Source organism: Odocoileus virginianus, chromosome 6 (assembly GCF_023699985.2).
Source record: "Odocoileus virginianus isolate 20LAN1187 ecotype Illinois chromosome 6, Ovbor_1.2, whole genome shotgun sequence".
Classification (NCBI taxonomy): domain Eukaryota; kingdom Metazoa; phylum Chordata; class Mammalia; order Artiodactyla; family Cervidae; genus Odocoileus; species Odocoileus virginianus.
In genome coordinates this window covers 58,240,679-58,246,678 of record NC_069679.1, presented here as the reverse complement: position 1 = coordinate 58,246,678, position 6,000 = coordinate 58,240,679, and the positions used below count along the sequence as shown (strand labels likewise).

At 39.7% G+C, this 6,000-nt stretch overlaps 1 pseudogene; it reads left to right on the top strand.

Annotated features, from left to right (window-relative positions):
- Positions 1–1,267: 1,267 nt before the first annotated feature.
- Positions 1,268–2,126, top strand: LOC110126521 (mitochondrial carrier homolog 2-like; annotated as a pseudogene).
- Positions 2,127–6,000: the final 3,874 nt, after the last annotated feature.

Here is a 6,000-nt window from a genome sequence, read left to right as displayed (position 1 = left end):
GAATTTGCTGTTTGACTCAGGGAACCCAAACAGGGTCTCTGTATCAACCTAGAGGGGTGGGATGGGGCGGGAGATGGGAGGGAGGTTCAAGAGGGAGGGGACATATGTATACCTATGGCTGATTCATGTTGATGTCTGGCAGAAAACAACAAAATTCTGCAAAGCAATTATCCTTCAATTAAAAATTAAATTAAAAAAATTATGCAGTAAGTTCTACTTCCTTCTACAAGGCCCAGGCAGAACCCAAAGTAGGAAGAGCCACTTTGAAACAAAGATGCCACTGTGGACTATTTAGTCTGAAAATGTGCTTTTGGAGGAAGAAGATCTTTCTCATATTCCCTCTCTAAAGATGTCACTGTTCTGCTTTAACCAGAGAAGCTATTAAAAATAATTCAAATGGTGTGAGCATGATACTAACCAATCAGAAGTGACCCCTGTCTGTGCCAGGCATTACCTGCCCCCGACCTTTTAGTCTGGGATGATGGGGAGGTGGCGGAGGAGTTGAAGCTAAGGGGAGAGCTTGGAGTAACAGCTTGGGATCATGGCTTTTCACCAACTGATAAACGCTTTAACAACCAGTGTGACTGTTCCAGGGTGTTTTAAAGGAAAACTCCACAGTTGGCCAACCCCACTGAGCTTTCCTGTAGAAAGGGCAGGTCTCAGGCATATCACCCCAGACCTAAGCTGCACCTCTTCAGTGTCTGCCCTCAAGCTTGCTCCTAAAGAAGGCGACAAGAAGGAAAGCAGCAACCTCAGAGTTCCTGCTCAATCCCCTAACTCGAGTGCCTCCTTCTTCCATTTCTGTGGCCGGAAGTCCAGCTCCTGGGCTTGGAAGAAGGAATGGAGAAGGAGGAAAAGGGTGGCGGTAGTCCTCTTTGCCTTTGTTTCTTTCTTTGTGATGGGGAGAATGTTTCTATATTCTAGTGTTTTTATTTCTCCCGTATCTTTTTTATTAAATCATCGGCCTGTGATGCCCTCTTGTCTGCCACATTTCCTCCTCCCAGGTAGAGGAGGTGAAGCCAACTGCTGAGATTGTGTCTTGGGCAAAGTAGTGGGTCTGTCAACTGCTCATGAGTGAACAGGGCATTGCACCACATGGAATCTGGCTCTTGTCCTCAGGCTGCCTCAAACATGGCAGCATACTGGAATTCAAGACTCTAACAATGGCTGGGAGGCGGGGCAGTGAAGCTGGCAGCCCTGGTACATGATTTGGGACAGGTTTGGTTTTCTGGTGGCTCTGTCTGTCCATCTGGCCGAGGGTGCCCTCATGGCTGACCCAGCCAGTCAGGTGCTCCTGGGCCTGGTCTTACCGTCCCAGCAGCTGATGTACATGAAGGTGCTCCTCCAGGTAGGGTATGAGCTGCTTTCTCCAATGACAGGATGAAATATTTTGGGGTGGCAAGTCTGTCAGCTTCCTAGTCTCATTTATTATGCTCAGCATATTGCAATCATCCATGGGAAGCATGGGTTCTTCACAGGCTTAACTCCAAGACTGTGTTCAGAGGTCCTTGGAACTGTGGTCCATGGTAAAGTTTCACAGCATTATCAGGAGTATGACAAGGCTAAGGAATTAGGATCTGGAGGTGTACAGAAAGAAGTGTGATCTTCCTTTGACCAAGTTATCGGGGAGATAGTCTGAAAGGTGGTGGCTGCTTCTGCTGCTACTGTCATCACACATCCCTTCCATGTGATCACTCTGAGATCTATGGTATAGTTCATTGGCAGAGAATCCAATACTATGGATTTGCTGACTCCATAGCAACTATCTATCAGGAAGAAGGCATCCTAGGATGTTTTGTGTTTCCACCATGAATGAAATGAAGAGTTACTCCCAAGCTGCCTAGGATTTTTTGTCAGTATGTTGACCTGTACTTTGTGCTTGTCTCTAATCTTATGGCTGTCAACCAGTGTGGGCTTCTTGGTAGATGCCTCTCTACTCTCTAGTATATTCTTGGATACATGGCTGGTGCATCCTACAAAAAGGGGGAAATATGAGTCAAGGAAATAGCTTGCTTTTCCAGAAGTTCCCCTTTGGGAAGACTTACTGTTGTGACCTGAGAATGTTCATTTGAAGATGTGGGGCAGGGACAGTGACATTTCTATAGTCCCAGTTGCACAGAATTATGGGACAGAATATTGATTTCCATATTATTTTTTTGAAAATAATCATTTGATCTTGGGAAAATGAGAAAAAAAGACTATGAGATCAAAAAGGATTGGGCCAAAGTGCCCAGACTTGCCTCTTCAAAACTAGGAACAATATACACACTGGAGAAGACAGTAAATTACAAAAGCAGCAGTATGGAATCTAGGAATCAAGCAGAGGTGTGATTAAAAAAAAGATCACAGAAATAGAATTTACAGGAAAAATGAAGTCTGACAGGAAAAAAAAGAAGTCTTATGTTTTTGATGAGCTAAGCAAAATATGATCTGAGTGAAAAGTGCTCGTCCATGGAAGATGACTGGTGAGAACAGTGTCGTAAAATGAACATTAGTCGGCAATGATAAGTGCCTTAAAATGCCTTTTACAAAGAGAGAAATGGAAGGGAAACAAGACATGTCACTAGGCCTGTAAACCCCTTATAGAAAGCTCCTAAAAGCCAAAAGAGAAAAGGGAGAACATCAAGTGATCATCTTACGTATCCTTACTAGGAATCTTTTGGGGACCAACTTATTTCTTCTTTTGTGGTGATGCCTCACACTTTAGATTTAGACCAATCCAAAAGTGAATAATTTTTTCTGTGTGAAATATATTTTCAATCACTCTGATTCTGAAGGAAATTTTTTTCCCTTTGGCTATTTTTATACACCAGTTATGGAGGAATTGCTTTGAACTGATTCCGCAAAATGCATCTTTTATGTCCGTTTTATATTGTAGGTCATGACAAAGAACAAATAAAAACAAAACCTACTGCTCTAGCTATTTCAAGGGATTTGGGCCTGGATAGAATATGAGTTCTGAATTCAGCTTGAAGCAGTTTTTTGTTTTTAAATCTTATTCTCAGGTTGTATCTTGTCTTCATATGCAGCTTCTCTTTAAATGAATGTGAACTTTACCAATGAAAAGGATTGCAGACTTGTGTAGGAAGGTGCATTGATATATCAATTGGCCTAGTCCTCTGGTTTCAGACAGAACGTATACAAGCAAGGAATAATTCCTTCTTATAAGATATAAAAAATAATTAAATCCTGAGTCTCAAAGCCACCTCCAATGAAATGTGATGTGTGTGTCCAGTCACTCAGTAATTTGTGCGACTCTGTGTCCCCATGGACTGTAGCTCACTAGGCTCCTCTGTCCATGGAATTTTCCAGGCCAGAATACTGGAGTGGGCTGCCATTTCCTCCTCTAGCAGATCTTCCCAACCCAGGGATCAAACCTGCATCTCTTACATCCTCTACATTGGCAGGCTGATTCTTTACCACTAGCGCTACCTGGGAAGCCCTCCATTGGGATACATCTTCCTAACTTGCTTGGGATTAATATACTTCATTCTGAAACTGGTCAAACTTCCTTTTCGGTTAGTAGTTTTAGTCTGTGCTTCATAGTTGTAAAATGATTAGCATTACAGTGCTTATTTTGGTAATAGGCTTATGGCCATAATGAAATAGTCAACAAATACTTTTTGAACAGCTTCTGTGTTAAGGCAAGGCACTGCCGCAGGTGTTGTGGGAGACGTGAGACTGTATAAAACAGTCTTAATTCAGAACTTACAATTTTAGGGGGGAGAGGGGAAGATGGTTTTATATGGCACATGTATTTACTATATTAGGGCATGGCCTTTCTGCACAGGCTTCCACATAGGTTTTATCAGCTAGTTCCTCTCTGCAGTGATATCATGAAAAAAGATAATAAAAATCAGTGCTGCTTTTAGATTATTGAAGAAGCATATGAGGAAATTTTATATTATATATTATTCATAATGTTTTTTTGTGTGTAACTTTTTCCTCTCAGCTAAACGAACATCTGTGAGGAAAGTTAAGTTTGACTTAGATATCCTTACAAGAACCACATTCTTTTCACAAAACAAAAACACATGCTGATTGATTAACCACAGAGCTAAACTCAATGCCAAGATAAATGCATAGCCTCCATTAAATGATGTGCTTCTCATTGCTTAATGACTGTGAAACCTGGACTCAATTATGCTATTTCTCAGACAGTGTAGCCAGAAGAATTAACTAAAATGTATACGGACAAAGAATTTATCAGGAGGTTAAGTGCTATACTGAAGGTAAATCTTTGTTTTCTTTTTGCACTTACATCCATGACACATTTAAACCTTAGTAAATCAATGTTCAAAATGTTCAAATTGTTGGTACTATTCTGATTAAGAGTCTCAAGAATGTCTTCATTGTAATGGTGCTGATAACCCCTTCATCATATCCTGTTCTCTGCTTTTGCTGTCAGTGTGCTACAGACTGATATAATGTATCCTGAGTCTGATGTTAATGCCCAAGTCACATGTTAAAAATGTGAGATAACATTTGTTGGAAACCAGATAATGAACAACAATGTAGTGAGCCATAGTCAATATATTTGGTAGTTTTCCCACACTTAAACCTATCCCTGTAATTTCCTTGTTGAGTGAGCTAATGGTGTTTAACCAGAAACCCACATCCCAGCCAAAATAAAAATTATCCTTTTTTAGAAACCTAGAACAAAAAGAGAATATATAACCTCTTTAGCTAACCTATTTCCATCTCTAAGAACTTTCTTTGATGAGAGTTGTTCCTTGGGCCCGAGTTTTGCCATTCCCAGTAAAGCCATTTTAAAAAATTCTATCCTTGATAGAGGCAAAAGCGAGTAAATTTTTCTTTGCAACATATGCAGTAGGTGTGTACACTTATACGGCTTCCCTCATGGCTCAGAGAGTAAAGAATCCACCTGCAGTGCTGGAGACTTGGGTTCACTTCTGGGTTGGGAAGATCCCCTGGAGGAGGGCATGGCAACTCACTCCGTATTATTGCCTGGAGAATCCCCATGGACAGAGGAGCCTGGTGGGCTACAGTCCATGGGGTGGCAGAGAGTAGGACAAGACTGAGTAACTAAGCACACAGCACATATACATGCACACCTATGTCAATAATAAATATCTCACGCTCATTATTTAATATAATGAATCTACTAAAGTCATTGATTTAGCTATCATTAGGCATGTAAAAAAGGAAAAGATGGAGCTAAAACTCTTTGTCTGACACTGTAAAAGGCAATTCTTATCTTTTCTAGAGTTATAGATGTCATTTTTGAATAGAGTTATTCATGAGGACCAACTCACTTAGGATTAAAGGGTATATTCCACAGAAGACATTAGGTCTTTGATGTTCAAATCTCTTTATTTTTTTTTTTTTTACTGACAGGCTCACAAGGACATTATTTATGGCTGAAAAAAGAAAGATTTATTTCTTATAAATGTTTTCACCAATGACTTTATCTAAAAAGTTTCTTTTTAAAGAGCTTTACTGGTGAACATTTTGCTTTTGTACCTACATCAGTAGCTCTTTCCTCTCTGATCTTGCAACAGTCAAAATTCCACTTGTTAGAACAGAATCAGAAAGTTCAAGGCCTAAAGAAATCTAACACTGAATAAAAGAATATAGAAAATAACAGATTTTAAAAAGAAGGGACTATAAAGCATATAATACTCTGCTTCAACAATTAAAATAGGTTTCTTAGGGGAAAGCAGAGAAACAAGAGGATTCATCTGCGTGTTTGCATAATAAGAGTTAAACAATAAAGGTAGGCAAATATTATGGACTTTGTGTTGACAGTTAAAAGCAACTACAGTGTACAAAAATTTGATGTTACAGAAACAGACTCATAGACATAGAAAACAAACTTATGGTCACCAAAGGGGAAAGGGGGTGGGAGAGGGATAAATTAGGAATCTGAGATTAGCAGATACTAACTACTATATATAAAATAGACAACAAAGTCTTACTGTATAACACATTGAATATCTTTCAATAAACAATAGTGGAAAAGAATATGAGTATGTATGT